The following is a 21,042-nucleotide window of genomic DNA, read 5'->3' as shown; positions in this document are numbered from 1 at the left end:
AGGATTCCACTAAAAGAGTTACTTTTTCAAGTGGAGGAGGTTTGTCGTGTGGTGTGAGAGCATGGCCCTAGAACCTCGTTCTTGCCCTGCACAGAACCTGCTTGAATACCTTCTGCACTTATCAGAGTCTGGCCTCAAGACCAACTCAGTAAGGAATCACCTTAGTGCGATTAGTGCTTACCATTATCGTGTGGAAGGAAAAGCCATCTCTGGAGAGCCTTTAGTCGTTCGATTCATGAGAGGCTTGCTTTTGTCAAGCCCCCTATCAAGCCTCCTGTTGTGTCATGGGATCTCAACGTCGTCCTCACCCAGCTGATGAAACCTCCTTTTGAGCCACTGAATACCTGCCATCTGAAGTACTTGACCTGGAAGGTCATTTTCTTGGTGGCAGTTACTTCAGCTCGTAGGGTCAGTGAGCTTCAAGCCCTAGTAGCTCATGCTCCATATACCAAATTTCATCACAACAGAGTAGTGCTCCGCACCCACCCAAAGTTCCTGCCGAAGGTGGTGTCGGAGTTCCATCTTAACCAGTCAATTGTCTTGCCAACATTCTTCCCCAGGCCGCATACCCGCCCTGCTGAACGTCAGTTGCACACATTGGACTGCAAGAGAGCATTGGCCTTCTACTTGGAGCGGACACAGCCCCACAGACAGTCCGCCCAATTGTTTGTTTCTTTCGACCCTAACAGGCTAGGGGTCGCTGTCGGGAAACGCACCATCTCCAATTGGCTAGCAGATTGCATTTCCTTCACTTACGCCCAGGCTGGGCTGACTCTTGAGGGTCATGTCACGGCTCATAGTGTTAGAGCCATGGCAGCGTCAGTGGCCCACTTGAAGTCAGCCACTATTGAAGAGATTTGCAAGGCTGCGACGTGGTCATCTGTCCACACATTCACATCACATTACTGCCTCCAGCAGGATACCCGACGCGACAGTCGGTTCGGGCAGTCGGTGCTGCAGAATCTGTTTGGGGTGTAAATCCAACTCCACCCTCCAGGACCCGAATTTATTCTGGTCAGGCTGCACTCTCAGTTAGTTGTTCTTCGTAGGTCAATTTCTGTTGTTTCCTCGCCGTTGCGAGGTTCAATTGACCTGGGTTCTTGTTTTGAGTGAGCCTGAGAGCTAGGGATACCCCAGTCGTGAGAACAAGCAGCCTGCTTGTCCTCGGAGAAAGGGTATGATACATACCTGTAGCAGTTGTTCTCCGAGGACAGCAGGCTGATTGTTCTCACCTTCCCTCCCTCCTCCCCTTTGGAGTTGTGTATTTCATATTTTTTGCTAGTCATTCAACTGGCGGGAGCGGTCGCGCACGGGCGGGAAGACGGCCGCGCATGCGCGGTGGGCGTGCCCTGCGTGTCGACCGTCCCGCGAAGCTTATTTCCGGTTGGTGGGGGCTGCCGCGGACGTCACCCAGTCGTGAGAACAATCAGCCTGCTGTCCTCGGAGAACAACTGCTACAGGTATGTATCATACCCTGTCTGGCCGACAGACTGAGCAGAGTCATGCAACCGCACGAGTGGTCGCTCCATTCCAGAGTGGTACGCAAGATCTTCCGAGAGTGGGGCACTCCGGTGGACCTTTTCGCCTCTCAGACCAACCACAAGCTGCCTCTGTTCTGTTCCAGACTACAGGAACACGGCAGACTAGTGTCGGATGCCTTTCTCCTCCATTGGGGGACCGGCCTCCTGTATGCTTATCCTCCCATACCTTTGGTGGGGAAGACCTTACTGAAGCTCAAGCAAGACCACGGCACCATGATTCTGATAGCGCCTTTTTGGCCCCGCCAGATCTGGTTCCTTCTACTTCTGGAGTTGTCCTCCGAAGAACCGTGGAGATTGGAGTGTTTTCCGACTCTCATTTCGCAGAACGACGGAACGCTTCTGCACCCCAACCTTCAGTCTCTGGGTCTCACGGCCTGGATGTTGAGGGCGTAGATTTTGCTTCATTGGGTTTGTCTGAGGGTGTCTCCCGCGTCTTGCCTCTAGAAAGGATTCCACTAAAATGTGGAGGAGGTTTGTCGTTTGGTGTGAGAGCAAGGCCCTAGAACCTCGTTCTTGTCCTGCACAGAACCTGCTTGAATACCTTCTGCACTTATCAGAGTCTGGTCTCAAGACCAACTCAGTAAGGAATCACCTTAGTGCGATTAGTGCTTACCATCATCGTGTAGAGGGTAAAGCCATCTCTGGAGAGCCTTTAGTTGTTCGATTCATGAGAGGCTTGCTTTTGTCAAGGCCCCCTGTCAAGCCTCCTGCAGTGTCATGGGATCTCAACGTCATCCTCACCCAGCTGATGAAACCTCCTTTTGAGCCACTGAATTCCTGCCATCTGAAGTACTTGACCTGGAAGGTCATTTTCTTGGTGGCAGTTACTTCAGCTCGTAGAGTCAGTGAGCTGCAAGCCCTGATAGCTCATGCTCCTTATACCAAATTTCATCATAACAGGGTAGTACGCCGCACTCACCCTAAGTTTCTGCCAAAGGTGGTGTCGGAGTTCCATCTTAACCAGTCAATTGTCTTACCAACATTCTTTCCCAGACCGCATACCCGCCCTGCTGAACGTCAGTTGCACACATAGGCCAACGCTCGCTTGCAGTCCAATCTGGAGTGGACACAGCCCCACAGACAGTCCGCCCAATTGTTTATTTCTTTAGACCCCAATAGGAAAGGGATCGCTGTCATGAAACGCACCATCTCCAATTGGCTAGCAGATTGCATTTCCTTCACTTACGCCCAGGCTGGGCTGGCTTTTGAGGGTCATGTCACGGCTCATAGAGTTAGAGCCATGGCAGCGTCAGTGGCCCACTTGAAGTCAGCCACTATTGAAGAGATTTGCAAGGCTGCGACGTGGTCATCTGTCCACACATTCACATCACATTACTGCCTCCAGCAGGATACCCGAAGCGACAGTCTGTTTGGGCAGTCGGTGCTGCAGAATCTGTTTTGGGTTTGAATCCAACTCCACCCTCCAGGACCCGATTTGTTCTGGTTCAGGCTGCACTCTCAGTTAGTTGTTGTTCGTAGGTCAATTTCTGTTATGCCCTCGCCGTTGCAAGGTTAAATTGACCTGGGTTCTTGTTTTGAGTGAGCCTGAGAGCTAGGGATACCCCAGTCGTGATAACAAGCTGTCTGCTTGTCCTCTGAGAAAGCGAATGATACATACCTGTAGCAGGTGTTCTCCGAGGACAGCAGGCTGATTGTTCTCATCTACCCTCCCTCCTCCACTTTGGAGTTGCGTTCACTCATTCTTTTGCTTGTCATTCAACTGAGCGGGAATGGTCGCGCACGGGCGGGAAAACGGCCGCGCATGCGCGGTGGGCGTGCCCTGCATGCGGGACCGCCTGAGAAGATTTGTTCCGGTTGGTGGGGCTGCCGTGGACGTCAACCCAGTCGTGAGAACAATCAGCCTGCTGTCCTCGGAGAACACCTGCTACAGGTATGTATCATTCGCTATCACCAATGACTTTCAGAGATTGGATAGGCTATTCATGCTTTTTGGCAAGCAGAAATTGGCTTCTAAGCCCACGATTGTGTAAAGGCTGAAGAAAACGATTACTTCAGCTTATATTCTGGCAGGGATCCACCCCCTCTGGTATTGAGGGCTCATTCTATGAGCCGTACAATGACTTCCTGGGCGGAATCCAATTTGGTTTCCACGGCATACATATGCAGGGTGGCGGCAGCATGGTCTACACTGCTTTCCTTTGTGAAACACTATAGGATAGATATTGCGGAATGTTTGCTGTTTTTGGTGCTGTGTTTCTGCAGGTGGCAGGGTCGGGGTCCCACCCTTCTTGGGGATTGCTTTTGAACATCCCAAAAGCCCTAGAATAGTGGGAAGACATGTAATGGAAGGAGAAATTTGGACTTACCTGATAATTTCTTTCCATTAATTCTTACTACTATTCCAGGAGCCCACCCGTGGTTCTGAGGCCTGAAGGATGAGTTGGATATGTAAACTGGCCTTCGGTCACTCGTTAGGAAATATTGCAGCTGCTGGGGACTCTCAAGTCTGCGGGGATCCCAGAGGGCGGGTTCCTGCATGGAGTTCATACTATTGTTATGTTTGTTAAAGTGGAGGAGTGGCTAGAGCACCGGTCTTGCAATCCAGAGGTGGCCAGTTCAAATCCCACTGCTGTGCCTTGTGATCTTGGGCAAGTCACTTAACCCTCCATTGCCTCAGGTACAAACTTAGATTGTGAGCCCTCCTGGGACAGAGAAATATCCAGAGTGCCTGAATGTAACTCACCTTGAGCTACTACTGAAAAAGGTGTGAGCAAAATCTAAATAAATAAATAAAGCTGTTGTAGATGTCCATGGTGTGTTGTTTCCTACTTCTTGTCTTTGTTTAAAAAAAAAAAAAGGGCTAGTTGACTGGGAATGTAAGGCACAGCCCAGTTCTATTTTCTATCTCAATCTTCTGTTTGGTTGCTATGTACTACATCAACAAGCAGGGGGGCACCGGATCTCGCCCCCTGTGTCAGGATGTGGCTTTGGGCTCGCCAACACGGCATGTGTTTCTCCAAGCCACGTATCTGGCAGGCATAAACAACAGTCTGGCTGACAGGTTGAGCAGGATAATGCAACCTCACGAGTGGTCTCTCAACTCGAAAGTAGTATGCAAGATCTTCCAAGCGTGGGGCACCCCCTTGGTAGATCTTTTTGCCACTCAGATCAATCACAAGGTCCCTCAGTTCTGTTCCAGACTTCAGGCCCATGGCAGACTAGCGTCAGATGCCTTTCTCCTTTATTGGGGGAAGGGCCTCCTGTATGCGTATCCTCCCATACCCTTGGTAGGGAAGACTTTGCTGAAACTCAAACAGGATCGTGGAACCATGATTCTGATCGCTCCCTTCTGGCCGCGTCAGATCTGGTTCCCTCTTCTTCTGGAGTTGTCCTCAGAAGAACCGTGGAGATTGGAGTGTTTTTCCAACCCTCATCACTCAGAATGAAGGGGCGCTTCTGCATCCCAACCTCCAGTCCCTGGCTCTCACGGCCTGGATGTTGAGAGCGTAGACTTTGCCTCCTTGGTTCTTTCTGAGGGTGTCTCCCGAGTCTGCTTCTAGAAAAGATTCCACGAAGAGGTGTTATTCTTTCAAATGGAAGAGGTTTGCTGTCTGGTGTGACAGCAAGGCCCTAGATCCTTGTTCTTGTCCTACACAGACCCTGCTTGAATATCTTCTGCCCTTGTCTGAGTCTGGTCTCAAGACCAACTCTGTAAGGGTTCACCTTAGTGCAATTAGTGCTTTTCATTATCGTGTAGAGGGTAAGCCTATCTCGGGACAGCCTTTAGTTGTTCGCTTCATGAGAGGTTTGCTTTTGTCAAAGCCCCCTATCAAGCCTCCTACTGTGTCATGGGATCTCAATGTCGTTCTCACCCAGCTAATGAAACCTCCTTTTGAGCCACTGAATTCCTGTCACCTGAAGTACTTGACCTGGAAGGTCATTTTCTTGGTGGCAGTCACTTCAGCTCGCAGAGTCAGTGAACTTCAAGCCTTGGTAGCTCATACTCTTTATACTAAGTTTCATCATAACAGAGTAGTCCTCTACACTCACCCTAATTTCTTGCCGAAGGTGGTGTCAGAGTTCCATCTTAACCAGACAATTGTCTTGCCAACATTCTTTCCCCGTCCTCATACCCGCCCTGCTGAACATCAGTTGCACACATTGGACTGCAAGCAAGCATTGGCCTTCTATCTGGAGCGGACAAGCCCATTCAGACAGTCCGCCCAAATGTTTGTCTCTTTTGATCCCAACAGAAGGGGAGTGTCTGTCGGGAAACGCACCATCTCTAATTGGCTAGCAGATTGCATTTCCTTCACTTATGCCAAGCTGGGCTGACTCTTGAGGGTCATGTCACGGCTCATAGTGTTAGAGCCATGGCAGCGTCAGTGGCCCACTTGAAGTCAGCCACTATTGAAGAGATTTGCAAGGCTGCGACGTGGTCATCTGTCCACACATTCACATGTCATTACTGCCTGCAGCAGGACACCCGACGGGACAGTCGGTTCGGGCAGTCGGTGCTGCAGAATCTGTTTGGGGTTTAGAATCCAACTCCACCCCCTAGGCCCATTTTTATTCTGTTCCAGGCTGCACTCTCAGTTGTTCCTATTTAGGTCAATCGTAGTTATGTCCTCGCCGTTGTGAGGCCCAATTGACCAATGTTGTTGTTTTTGAGTGAGCCAGGGGGCTAGGGATACCCCATCAGTGAAAACAAGCAGCCTGCTTGGCCTCGGAGAAAGCAAAGTTAGTTACCTGTAGCAGGTATTCTCCGAGGACAGCAGGCTGATTGTTCTCACAAACCCGCCCACCTCCCCTTTGGAGTTGTGTCTTCCCTTGTCTTTGCTTTTTACTTGACTGAGGAGCACGCTCGCATTACGGGCGGGAAGATGGTCGCGCATTCATGGTGCGCGCGAGGGCTAGCAAACTTTGTTGCTAGGAAGATCTCCGATCCTGGGGCTGCCGTCGGACATCACCAATCAGTGAGAACAATCAGCCTGCTGTCCTCGGAGAATACCTGCTACAGGTAACTAACTTCGCTTCATCCCTGAAGGGATTCTATGCTGCGTTGACAATTTTCCTTTAGATGGAAGCTGCTCTCAGAGACAGAACAGGGATATAGTCTCCAATCTTTCTGAATTTTCCGACAATTTTGCAGACTTAGAAGACATTGGTTCTATACTAATATGAGTTGAGAGTTTATGTTCTGTGAATAATGAAACTGGTCTCTCTCCTGGGTGAACTTTTACATTTCTTTTGGCGATCTCTTCCTGGTTGAAGCTACTGTCATAACCAGGACAAAGAACCAGGATAAAAAATGGTAAAGATTATTCTGGAGCATGGGAGGGATGAAATCTGGTTTCGAGATGATAGGTGAAAAGGAATAGGCAGATGAGAAGGAGGGGATAGATAGTTGGGTAAAAAAATTAAAAAAAAACTTTTATTTTTGTTACATTTGAACCCCCGCGCACTATAATAAGAGAACACATTAGCCTCTGTGGGAGGATCTGGTGGGCCTCTGGGGCGTCAGGTATCTGCTAGTTCTTCCCAATTCTAATCTTTTTTTCTCTTTTCTATGTATTAGTAGCTGCTTGCACTCTGTTTTTGTTTATGCTTAATGACTACTGTTTAGAGTGAAGAAAATAAAGAGAAGCTGCTGAATTGACAACCGGTTGTGTGAGAATCATTTAGGTACGCTTCACTCATCGCAGAAGGGTGTACAATTGGGTGTATGCTTGAACTGTACTCTGGTGATACATAATCTTGGACATGTAGCTCAATGGTCTAGCGACCTCCTGACAAACACTAGGCTGTGATAATCACTGCATTACAAACATATGCCTATACTGAGGAGAGTGACACTCAAGAGTTTCTCCACTTTCACTAACACTGTTATGTGGGAGAATGAAAAGACAGGCATGACACACTGAGTATATATATCATAGTAGTAGTACTTGTTTGGACAAAATCATCATTCAACTTTCCTGTTAGCCAGCTGTGGCCATATTGCCCTCAAACTGCTGGAACAGGGCAGAGTGACGCAAGCCTGGCTACCACATTTAGGATTTGTATGCATCACAAACCACCTTACGGTTGCAACAAAGTTCTGTAACTTTAGGGAAGAACTTACTGCTGGTAAATCTGTAACTCCAAACAAACAGTTTCAGCATGGAAGTTCTGCAGCTTTAAGAGCCACAGCAAAGAAACTCTGTGACTTCAGTCAAACATTCACCGTAAAGAAGTTCTGTAACTTTAGGCAAGAGCCTACTGCCAGTAGATCCGTAACTCCAAACAAGCATCTCAGCCTGGAAGTTCTGTAGCTTTAAGCAAGAGCCACAGCTAGGAAACACCATAACTGCAGTCAAACACTCAGGGCAAGAAGTTCTGTAGCTTTAGGCAGGTATTTGTGACCTGGATTGGCCACTGTTGGAAAAAGGATGCTGGGCTTGATGGACCTTTGGTCTTTCCCAATATGACACTGCTGGTAAATCTGTAGCTACAAACAGTCTCAGCAATGATATTCTGTGGCTTTAAACTGAGCTTCAGCAAGGAAATTCTGTGACTGTAGTCAGACACTCTGTATGAAGTTCTGTAGCTTAGGCAGGAACACACTGCTGGTAAATCTGTAGCTTCAAACAGGCAGCCTCAGCAGCTTCGGGAGACAGGAGGAAACCAAGCCATTGCTGAAGCTCTGATTGTCCTGAGTCAAGGGAATTTAAAGAGGTAGGCTGGCAGTAGAGGCGTGGCCAAGCAGACGTGCTGGAGGAAAGCAGATGATGTCAGTAGCTCAAGTTCGCGTTCTCTTCCCTCAGAGCTGTGCTTGGGAAGCCGTGCGATGCCAGATGCCCTGCTACGCACAGCCCCAGCGCTTCCAGGTAAGGATTGCGATGTGGGCATTGGGGGTGTTGTTCACGCCTATGGGCTGACTCTGCCTCTGCCCCAGCTGTGCTGCTGTTGTGGATTATCTTGTGCCGCCCTCTGCCTGAACTGGAGCCTGAGGCAGAACTTGGCCTGGGGCCTCAGCCTCTTCGCCCAGGACATGCACTGCTGCTGCTAGGGTCAACCAAGCCATTGTGAAGAAAATGATTGGCAACTGTCTATTTGCCTTTATTGGCTGAAAGTGTATGTAGGTGGAGCCATTGATTAATCCTGTTCTTTCCTTTGCTGGTGCGTTACTACGCGCTATACATCTAACACCTAAATGGCCAAAAATCCCCTAACTCTGCTTTCATGGCGCTAAAACCTCCTGCACTGTCTCCCACATTAAGGACCTATGCACACCTGCGCTAGCGCCCTTTCATAGATGTGCCTACAACACAACCCTAACCGGCACTGCGCTAGCGGTTTCACATACACTAATCCACATGTTAACGGCCCTAAAGCAGCTTAGTAAAAGGACCCCTTAATGTTCTAAGGTGTTTGTATGGTGCTGACATCATTCGTTTTGTATCTGTTATAAGAATATGCTTCCATGCTGCTTCTGTTGACATTTATATTTCTGTTAAATGTTTATATTTCTGATGATGATGGTAATACTGTATCTTGTTAGTCCCATTACAAGGATTCAATTTGCCATCTCCAAATATACCTCATTAATAGTACAATGACCAAGTATAAGAATAATACAATTGTTATGCTGTTAACAAAATTGTAACTTTTATGTCAAGTAGCACCTGCTGTACACCACTTTGGGTGAAACTTTTCATAAAGACAGTTAATAAATCCCAATAACAAAAGTAATAAAATAAATGTGCTTTCTCAACCTATTTTGAAAGCTTTGTTGTTAGAATTAATTGAGGCTGTGTAAAATGCATATATTTTTCCCTCTCGCTAGATTGCATGTACATAAGAACATAAGCGTAGCCATACTGGGTCAAACCAATCGTCCATCTAGCCCAGTATTCTGTTTTCCAAACAGTGGTCAAGCCAGGTCACTAGTACCTGGCAGAAATCCAATCGTGGCAACACTTCATACTACAAATCCCAGGGCAATCTTTTGCTTCCATGTCTGTCTCAATAGCAGACTATCGACTTTTCCTCCAGAATTTGTCCAAATCTTTTTTTTAACCCAGATATACTAAGCCACTGTTACTACATCCTCCAGCAAAGAGTTCCAGAGATTAAACATTCGTTGAGTGAAAAATATTTCCTCCCATTTGTTTGGATTGGCCCACCACTGAATTGTCAGATATTTTTGAAAAAGCATCTGAATGTGGAAGGAGAGGGATTGGAGAAATTGGTTCTATTGTAATTTTAGGATTCACTGAGCCTCTGTCATATGCGGAATGAGCTAGTGGAGGCCATGCTACCTTTGATGCCATATCCCTAACCAGCTTCAGGACTTGTCTGGGCTGGTGCATGTTGCTTGCATGAGAAGATGTGAACTAAGCTCATGATAAGTTCTGCTCTTGGTTGTGGTAAAATGGCCATTAGGCATTTGAATGGGAAGCCCCAGTGAATTCTAGCATTTGAGAGTGTGTGAGAAAAGACTTTGATCAGTATATGAGGAATCTCATATATCTTTAAGTATGTGAATCACTGTATACAGTGGGGGAAATAAGTATTTGATCCCTTGCTGATTTTGTAAGTTTGCCCACTGACAAAGACATGAGCAGCCCATAATTGAAGGGTAGGTTATTGGTAACAGTGAGAGATAGCACATCACAAATTAAATCCGGAAAATCACATTGTGAAAGTATATGAATTTATTTGCATTCTGCAGAGGGAAATAAGTATTTGATCCCTCTGGCAAACAAGAACCTAATACTTGGTGGCAAAACCCTTGTTGGCAAGCACAGCGGTCAGACGTCTTCTGTAGTTGATGATGAGGTTTGCACACATGTCAGGAGGAATTTTGGTCCACTCCTCTTTGCAGATCATCTCTAAATCATTAAGAGTTCTGGGCTGTCGCTTGGCAACTCGCAGCTTCAGCTCCCTCCATAAGTTTTCAATGGGATTAAGGTCTGGTGACTGGCTAGGCCACTCCATGACCCTAATGTGCTTCTTCCTGAGCCACTCCTTTGTTGCCTTGGCTGTATGTTTTGGGTCATTGTCGTGCTGAAAGACCCAGCCACGACCCATTTTTAAGGCCCTGGCGGAGGGAAGGAGGTTGTCACTCAGAATTGTACGGTACATGGCCCCATCCATTCTCCCATTGATGCGGTGAAGTAGTCCTGTGCCCTTAGCAGAGAAACACCCCCAAAACATAACATTTCCACCTCCATGCTTGACAGTGGGGACGGTGTTCTTTGGGTCATAGGCAGCATTTCTCTTCCTCCAAACACGGCGAGTTGAGTTCATGCCAAAGAGCTCAATTTTTTGTCTCATCTGACCACAGCACCTTCTCCCAATCACTCTCGGCATCATCCAGGTGTTCACTGGCAAACTTCAGACGGGCCGTCACATGTGCCTTCCGGAGCAGGGTGACCTTGCGGGCACTGCAGGATTGCAATCCGTTATGTCGTAATGTGTTACCAATGGTTTTCGTGGTGACAGTGGTCCCAGCTGCCTTGAGATCATTGACAAGTTCCCCCCTTGTAGTTGTAGGCTGATTTCTAACCTTCCTCATGATCAAGGATACCCCACGAGGTGAGATTTTGCATGGAGCCCCAGATCTTTGTCGATTGACAGTCATTTTGTACTTCTTCCATTTTCTTACTATGGCACCAACAGTTGTCTCCTTCTCGCCCAGCGTCTTACTGATGGTTTTGTAGCCCATTCCAGCCTGTGCAGGTGTATGATCTTGTCCCTGACATCCTTAGACAGCTCCTTGCTCTTGGCCATTTTGTAGAGGTTAGAGTCTGACTGATTCACTGAGTCTGTGGACAGGTGTCTTTCATACAGGTGACCATTGACGACAGCTGTCTGTCATTGCAGGTAACGAGTTGATTTGGAGCATCTACCTGGTCTGTAGGGGCCAGATCTCTTACTGGTTGGTGGGGGATCAAATACTATTTCCCTCTGCAGAATGCAAATAAATTCATATACTTTCCACAATGTGATTTTCGGATTTAATTTGTGATGTGCTATCTCTCACTGTTACAATAACCTACCCTTCAATTATGGCTGCTCATGTCTTTGTCAGTGGGCAAAACTTACAAATCAGCAAGGGAATCAAATACTTATTTCCCACTGTACTACCTAGGATCTAAAATAATGCACTTCCAATTTTCTAGGTAAAAAAGACAATCTTCCTCATACTGGCAAATTGGGCAGGAACATAGTCACAAACTAGGTCCATGCTTACTTTGTTGCTGATTTGTCATTTTCTGAGGTTTCTAATCCCTTGCTCTTCAGGATTGTTGAAATTGTTGCGGAGGTCTTGGGGCCTAGATGTTCTTAAGGATATTGAAAATGGTACTGATGTTCAAAGTGATTTAAGTGGGCAGTGCCGCTGAATATTGGCTCTGACTAGTCCAAAAAGGGTCTGTACAGGAAACAGCGTTGGGGAGGAGCCGGGGTTATGCATGTTATCTCCTGGGAAAGCCAGAATGGGGTTGTCTGGGTGAGTTCCCCCAGGAGATTATTGGATTATATCTGACTTCTAACCAGGGGCTGGGGGAGTGATGAGAGTGGTTATTGGCTGGGGGAAGGACTATACCCAGCCAATTGATATGTGGTGGTGGTGGTGGTGGTGGTGGAAGAGCACAGTTTGGCACATTCATGTGAGAGGGAAAATGATACTGAAATAATTCACAGATCAATGTCATTGGGGGGGGGGGTGGTGTGTGTAGAATAAAAGTGTCTGCCATTTTGAGCACAGGGTCTTTGATTACTCTAACCCCGCCAGGACCTGTGGAAGAACAGGGTATCCTATCTGGCACAATTAAGCAGGGGCTGCTGAGATAGAGTAATCTCAGCTGGCAGAGCAGGGGGGGTGGCAAGAAGGATCGGGGATGGGAGAGAGATTACCTCCTTCAGGAGTGGAAAAGGGAGAAGCCTGTTTGGGCCAGAGGTAGGTGAGAGGAACTGCACCTCTGGTGAAGAGCAACAGACAGGGAGGTCCAGTCCTGGATACAGTCTGACAGCCGGGGAAACGCCCAACGGGATGCTTATCTGGCAAGAGAGCAGAAAAGCTGCAGCCCTGGATTGTCCTGTTGGGTGGGATGCACTCAAAGGGTTGAGAACTGAGCGAACACTGAAAGGGATTGAAGTTCAGGGTTTTTCCATCTGACTAGTGCCCCAGGATTACCTCTCCCTTCTGGAGTGAGAATGCTTATTTTTCTGGGACTGTGTTAATTAAAGTGATAAGATGGTGGCTTGAAACCTCCCCCCCCCCCCCCCACCCAAGCCTACCAGGATTAAGCTTGGCCCTAGCCTGTGTCCAGTTCAAGAAGATACTTAACCTTTTGTCAGGGTGCCTGACCCAAACTGGACTGTGTGGAGGAAACCAGGGTTATATGCGATTGCTTACAATATCAGTGTCAGGACCCACACAGCTAAGCAGGTGAATTTAGGACCTAAATTTACCCGCTTAGCTACGTGGGTCCCGGCACTAAATAACGGCTGGGACCTGCATTAAAAAAAATTGCTGCATCCCTTTGAACTCCTCCCCTCCTTCCCTGGCCTCTAAAGGAAGACACCTCTCCCTTAAACCTAGAGACAAACCAAATCCTTATATTTTGGGCAAAATTAACTGCAGAGGACATAAAAAAGAATGTCGTCTGCAAAGAGTGTGATCTTGTGAGAATTATCCCCACCTTACCCAGCCCTTTGATCCAAGGGCCTGTGAAGGAAAGGATGGTATATGGAAGAGTACTCCCTCCTTGTTGATACAGTTCAGCCACTTTGCTAGTCTGCTGAGGCTGAGTCAGAGGGTGAGGCTCAGCCATGAGGGTGTTAAATTTCCTGAACAGTTCAGGGAGGCCCCAATACAGAGGTTTCCACCAGGGAGGAGAGAAGCCACTCTGGAGTGTGGGTCTCCACAGCTTGTAAGTAAGCTGTGAGAACCTGATAAAGGGTAAGCTTAACTTGACTTTAAGCTACATAATATATACTTGTTTTTTGCTCCCCCTTTTCAGGTGCTAAAGGTGAGTTAAATTCAGGTACTGGGTATTTCCCTATGGAGGACTCACAATCTAGGTTTGTACCGGAACATGAAGGGTTAAGTGACTTGTCCAAGATTGTAAGAGCAGTAGTTGGATTTGAACTGGCCACCTCGGTATTGACCAAATTTACACTCAAGCCACCTCTGGATGTCAAGACCAGTACTCTAACCACTAGGCCACCCTCCACTCCATAAACGTACTGTTGAGCTGTGGGAGGCAGATCCGTTGGTAGAACCTGGCAGGAAAGGTGTATATGTATACTGTGGAGTTAAAGCCAGTAGTTTACAAGCCAGTACAGTTGACTCTGGAGTAAAGAGCCTATAGTTGTTGTTCACTATACCTGTAGGATAACAGGCTGCAGTAACCGTGTTAGTAAAAAAGGTTTTGTTTCACTTCCCCTGGTCTGGCTGTATGTTTATGAGGGCCTCCTCCTGCCCAACTCGGCTCACACAATCACAGGCCCTATAAAAGTGCAAATATTAGAGGGGACAATGGACAGCCTTGTTGAGTCCCTCATTGAATGCCAAAAGCATCAGTATCCCCGTTAATTTTGATATGGGCTTTTGGTAGGTATAGTTTTATGAAACCACATGCAAAAATGGTTACCCAAACCCACCTTCCATAAGACCTTCCATAAATATGGCCAACTGACCCTGTCAAAGGCCTTTTCCACATTAAACACTAATAAAACCAATTTAGACTGGGCCATACACATTCAGGCTGCGGTGGACATTACCAGCTGCTTGCAATCTAGGTACAAGCCCAGACTGGTTGGGGTAAATCAGGCCAGTAAGACCTGTGCCAACTTCTAGGCCAAAATCTTTGCGAGTAATTTAATGTTCACATTTAAAAGGGATAGGCCTGTAAGATCCACACGCCACTAGATCCTTACCCTTTTCCACAAAAAGAAATTCCTGCTTCAGCCATACTAGATGGCAAGGGGTTACCCACAAAACATAGTAACATTGTAAATGACGGCAGATAAAGACCTGTACGATCCATCTAGTCTGCCCAACAAGATAAGCTCATTTTACATGGTATGTGATACTTTATTGTATACCCGAGTTTGATTTGTCCTTTCCATTCTCGGGCACAGACTGTAGAAGTCTGCCCAGCACTCTTGTACTAAAAGTTCTGAAGCTAACGTCGAAGCCCCTTAAAATTTACAGTCAAGCCCATCCATACTATTCAGTTATGATCAGGGCGTAGACCATAGAAGTCTGCCCAGTACTGTCTTGTTTCCCAGTTACCGGCGTTGCCACCCAATCTCTGCTAAGATTCCGTGGATCCATTCCTTCTAAACAGGATTCCTTTGTGTTTTCCCACGCATGTTTGAATTCCATTACCGTTTTCATCTCCACCACCTCCGCAGGAGGGCATTCCACATATCCACCACCCTCTCTGTGAAAAAATACAAGAAGATGATAACCCATCCTACAAAGAAGAGGACTCAAGTCCCCTACGTATAACTTATAAATTTTGAGAGAGGCCATCTAGCCCGGGGCTTCCACTTTTTAATTGTTTAATGGCCCAGTGAATTTCGAAAAGGGCTATGGGGGACTCCAACTGATCCCAATCAGCCTGAGACAGAGAGGGAAGGTCATTAGATTGCAATTACATATCCATATGTTCCTCCATCTCATCCCTCTCACCCCCTATAAGTCCTATAAAACTTCAAGAATTCCTCCCCAATGTCCTTATCTGAATAATAGAGAATATCCATTTACCTTTTATCTTCTGAATAGTGTGGCAAATTCTCCACTTGTGTACGTAGCCAGCATAGTGCCTGACTTGAAAAAAAAAACATTAAAAACTTTTTTTTTAAACTGTTGCTGTAACCTCTTTCTCATAAAATCCAACTTCTCAAGCTGAACAACTTTAAGTCCTGCAACAGTTCCCAGGTAGGTCAGGCTTTATTCTGACTTTCCAAAAAAGAGAACTGCACTCTCAAGGATAGGCCTCTCTATCATATAGATGCTTCTTCTTGGCCCCCCACTTAGTTAAATGACCTCTCACTACTACTGCCCTTGAGGGCATCCCATACAAAACTCATTGACCAAGCCATTGTCATTCTCTTGCAAAAACTGTTTTACTTTGCTAATACAATTACACACAGCTTTGTCACCTAAGAGATTTTCATTGAGCCTCCAAAAAGTGCTGGAGCAAACATCTTCCTATAGAACCACTTCCAACCAAATAGTGGTGTGATCTGATATTTGAATAGACTCTATGTGGGCATCATCTATTTGACCCCAAAAATTCCTATGACACCATAAATGATCGATTCGGGTGTACGTATCTTTAGAATGAGAGTAAAAATATAATTTATTTGAGTGGGGTGGTGCAAACGCAGGCATCATCTACTAGTTCAACCCTCTCATCAAGTCCTCTGATGGGCAACCCCAGAGCTCCCTCGCCCACCCTTAGAGTGGTCAAGACTATTATCTGGAACAACATTAAAATCCCTCCCCCCCAATCAATATCAGTTAGTGGAGAGAGGAGACCCCTAAAAAACTACTCTGCCTGCTATTTGGACCACACAAATTCACCAGGTTAACTTCCAGCCCCTGTAAAAGACCCCTAGCCGCCAAGCAACGACCAACAGCATCCTTAAAAGTGTCCTGTAAAACAAAGGATCATTGCTTATGAACCAAAATAGCCAACCCACTATCTTACCCCCTGAGCTATCAGAATGAGTACACGCAGTAGAATAATTTTGTACCTCAAACAAACAGTTGTCATGGGGACAAATGTGTCTCGTAATAAGCTAATATCCCACTTCAACCAATGAAGTTCTCTAATACAATACTGTACTGCGCTTTCCTCATCATGGAGACCATTAAACATTCCAACCTTTTTTAAACCCAGATACGCAAACTGTTATTACCACCTCCTCTGGAAAGAGTTCCATAGCTTAACTATTCGTTGAGTGAAAAAATTGTGCCTGGAAGTACAGGAAATATAGCTGCTCACAAGTTCTAGAATATAAGTGATCACGCGTCTGAGTAGAGAGTCCTTTCTCCCTTTACTTCCAACTGAGAGTAACAAATTACCTCACAGTTACAGGAAAATAAAACTGTCACTTATGGTAGATCTTTAAAAAAAAAAAAAAACCTCAATCACCATCTGCTAGCCAACCAGGAGAAACACATATCATCAGCAAAACAACCAGGAGAAATACATGTCATCAGCAAAACAATACAGTTCATAGGCTCAGAAACTCACTGTTTCATCACAAAGTGCAATTTATTAGAAGCCACATGGAGCTAAGCACTTAGGCTGCCATGACCCTCCAATGACGTCACGTCCTCAGGACTAGATTCTTGATGCTCATCTCCAGCATTATGGCTAGCAGACCACATGAGGCAGTACTTGAAGTCCATGGTGCGAAGTGTGCTAGACTTTGCAGACATTCTCCCACCGGAGCAGGCTACAGAGATTTGCTAGCTGGCTATGCAGCAGAAGCACAGAACACTAGTCAGGGGCATGTTTGATACTTTTTGACACTGGTATCCAGACTCTCTGCCTTAGGTGTTGGGATTGCGTAGACTCTCGTAGCTTTGCATCTCGGACCTTCAACCAGCTGGTTCAAGAGAAGGTGGTGGATGTTCCATGTCAGGAGATAACCTATTGGGGGGACAAGGTAGGGAGGTCACAGACCTTATTAAAAAACACTCTGACATCATCAAGTCCATCTCTCGGCAGCCTCCTTCTGCAGCCACCTCCTCTCAGAAGTTTTCGGCTGGACCTCATAGGAGTGCTTACTACTATCACAGGCATAGGTCACTTCTACCCACCCTACCCAACAGGCCCAGCCTCAGTGCTCTCTGCCCTGACCGCAGCACACCCTGAAGCCCCAGCCAGCTCCCGAGTCAAAGCAAGAGACATGCTTTTGACTGGCCAAGCGAGCATAGCCACCATCCAAGTAGCCATCTGGGTGACCTGCTGGTAGGGGGGAAGCTCAATCTTTTCCAAGAAAGGTTGCCCCCTTGTAACCTCTGACCAGTAGGTTCTCCCAAATTGTCCACCACAGTTACAATGTCCATTGGGAAAAACATCCTCCAAATTGCCCACCAAGAGCATCTTAGCTCTCTGCACAAGGACTGGTATTTGCAGAAGAACTCTCCACCGATGAGGTTACTACTACTACTATTTAGCATTTCTATAGCGCTACAAGGCGTACACAGCGCTGCACAAACATAGAAGAAAGACAGTCCCTGCTCAAAGAGCTTACAATCTAATAGACAAAAAATAAAGTAGCAAATCAAATCAATTAATGTGTACAGGAAGGAGGAGAGGAGGGTAGGTGGCGGCGAGTGGTTACAAGTGGTTACGAGTCAAAAGCAATGTTAAAGAGGTGGGCTTTCAGTCTAGATTTAAAGGTTGGCCAAGGATGGGGCAAGATGTAGGGGCTCAGGAAGTTTATTCCAGGCGTAGGGTTGCAGCGAGACAGAAGGCACAAAGTCTGGAGTTGGCAGTAGTGAAGAAGGAAACAGATAAGAAGGATTTATCCATGGAGCGGAGTGCATGGGAAAGGGTGTAGGGAAGGATGAGTGTGGAGAGATACTGGGGAGCAGCAGAGTGAGTACATTTATAGGTTAGTAGAAGAAGTTTGAACAGGATGCGAAAACGGATAGGGTTGAGCCCGTTCCTCCAGGGCAAGAAGGGAAGGGATTCTATTCCAGGTACTTCCTTGTGCTAAAAAAAAAAACAGGAGAATCTCGCCTTTTCCTAGACCTCAGGTGCTTGAACAAGTATCTGGAAAAGTTCAGGATGGTTTCCCTAGGCACTCTTCTCCCCATGCTCTCTGAATTTAAAGGATGCTTATACCCATATTCAGATACTTCTCAGTCACAGGAATTATCTCAGATTTTGCATGGGGAAATTCCATGTCCAGTACCGTGTTCTGCCCTTTGGTCTCACGTTAGCTCCCAGGGTCTTCATCAAATGTCTAGTGGTAATTGCAGTGTCGCTATGCAGACTGGGGGTGCATCTGTTTCCCTACTTGGATGATTGGCTGGTCAAGAGCACATTGAACGATGTGCTTTCGAGTCCATACGGAGGACTATTCGGGAGCTTCTAGGGTTCATGGTCAACTACTCAAAGACCCACCTAAACCTGTACAGCAATTGGAATTAATTGGAGCCCTGATAGATATAGTGCAAGCTCAGGTGTACCTCCGCAAGAATGGGCAGATGCTCTGATAGTCATCACCACTCAGGTCCGCAGCAGCCAGCAGCTCACAGCTTGGCAAATGTTGAGGCTGTTGAGCCACATAAGAACATAAAAATAGCCATACTGGGTCAGACCAATGGTCCATCCAGCCTATTATCCTGCTTCCAATAGTGGTCAATCCAGGTCACAAGTAACTGGCAGAAACCCAATCAGTATGAACATTCCATGCTACCAATCCCGGGGCAAGCAGTGGCTTCCCCCATGTCCATCTGAATAAGAGACCAAGGACATTCCTCCAGGAACTTGTCCAAACCTTTTTAAAACCCAGATAAGGTAACCACTGCTACCACTTCCTATGCCAGTGAGTTCCATAGCTTAACTATTCTTTGAATGAAACAATATTTCCTCCTATTTGCTTTAAAAGAATTTCCATGTAATTTCATTGAGTGTCCTCTGGTCTTTGTACTTTTTGAAAGAGTGAAAAATGGATTCACTTTTACCTGTTCTACATCACTTGGGATTTTATAAACTTCAATTGTATCCCCCCCTCAGCCGCCTCTTTTCCAAGCTGAAGAGCCCTATTCTCTATAGCCTTTCCTCATATGGGAGAAGTTCCATTCCCTTTATCATTTTAGCTGCTCTTCTTTGAACCTTTTCAAATTCCACCATATCTTTTTTGAAATACAGCAACCAGAATTTTATGCAATACTCAAGGTGAGGCCGAACCAGGGAGCAATACAGAGGAATTATAATATTAACATAGTAACATAGTAGATGATGGCAGAAAAAAAGACCTGCACGGTCCATCCAGTCTGCCCAACAAGAAAAACTCATATGTGCTACTTTTTGTGTATACCTTACCTTGATTTGTATCTGTCATTTTCAGGGCACAGACTGTATACGTCTGCCTAATATTCTTGGTCTTATTTTGTATCCCTTTCTTAATAATTCCTAGCATCATGCCCATGGCACACCTTCACTTGAGGAAGCCCAATGGATGCTAGCTTCCCAGTGTTCTCAGGCCAGAGAGAACCTAACAGATATCATCCATAGTGGAGTGGCCTAGTGGTTAGGGTGGTGGACTTTGGTCCTGGGGAACTGAGTTCAATTCCCAGCACAGGCAGCTCCCTGTGACTCTGGGCAAGTCACTTAACCCTCCATTGCCTGCTACATTGAGCCTGCCATGAGTAGGAAAGCGTGGGGTACAAATGTAACAAAAATAAAATCACTCCTAATTTGGCTTGCTCTCTTCTCTGGTGGACAATTCACTTAATTTGGACTCTAGGACTATCATTCTAAATTCTTCCACCTCAGAAGGTGTTACCACAGATACATCCAACCTGGGCTGGGGGGGGGGGCATGTAGATGGCTTCATGTAACTTCATCTTACAACTCATGAACTTGAGAAGGAAGCTCTCTTTGGCATGAAGTACTACAATGAGCGTTAGCAGTACTTTTGAGAGGTTGAGACCATAGTCTACATACCTTAGCTTAAGGGTGAGGTTAATTTCTGTCAAGGTATTGACTTTGTCTCTGAGAGATGTCTCCAAAATATGCTTCACATCAGCATTTAAGGTCTTCTTTGGTAGGTACTCAGAAGAATCACTTATTTTAATGGCTATTCTTCATGTTTTGAAAGGCTTCTGATTATAGCTCACCGACAAAATATTGTTGGTAGAGATGGACAACCAAGTAGTGATGTTTGTTTTATATGAACTCCTTGCCAGTCATAAGCTTGGGTATCACTAGAGTGTGACTGACTTATCCTGCTGTCCACGGAGAACATCCGTTACAAGTAAAAAAAACAAAACAAAAACCTTCTGCTTTTAAAATATTGTGTCTTGGGATACAGTGATTTTTTTTTTTAATAGTTTATCTCATGCGTATGGAGGTGTTCTTTGTTCTTACATCAGTTTTCAACATCTTTCACGTCAATCCACAATTGCAAGTGAATGAAAGAACTGGAATTGCACGCTGATTGATAACATGTTTCTTATTCAAGAATGTTGGAGCTTCAATATCAAGTTAATCTTCTGTAGATGGGTGCTGTTAAATTGCTGTGGCGATTATTTTCCAAAAACTGGAGGCTATTGTACCTAGCTACAGTGTTTACATTGGCAGAAGAAGCGCAAGGGATAAAATATACTACCTAAAAGCTATTTTATTTAAAATAAGGGGCTAGTAAGTCATAAAATAATATTGGAACGGCGTTTCGGGCAGTTATCTTTGTGATCTGAACGTGTTACCCACACTACGTGCTTAACTATAGATTGCTGGTGGTAGTGGTAATTTTTCAGGTTCTGAACGCATTACCTAATTTGCTG

The sequence above is a fragment of the Microcaecilia unicolor genome, chromosome 11, assembly GCF_901765095.1.
Source record: "Microcaecilia unicolor chromosome 11, aMicUni1.1, whole genome shotgun sequence".
NCBI lineage: Eukaryota > Metazoa > Chordata > Amphibia > Gymnophiona > Siphonopidae > Microcaecilia > Microcaecilia unicolor.
This window is presented reverse-complemented; position numbering follows the sequence as displayed.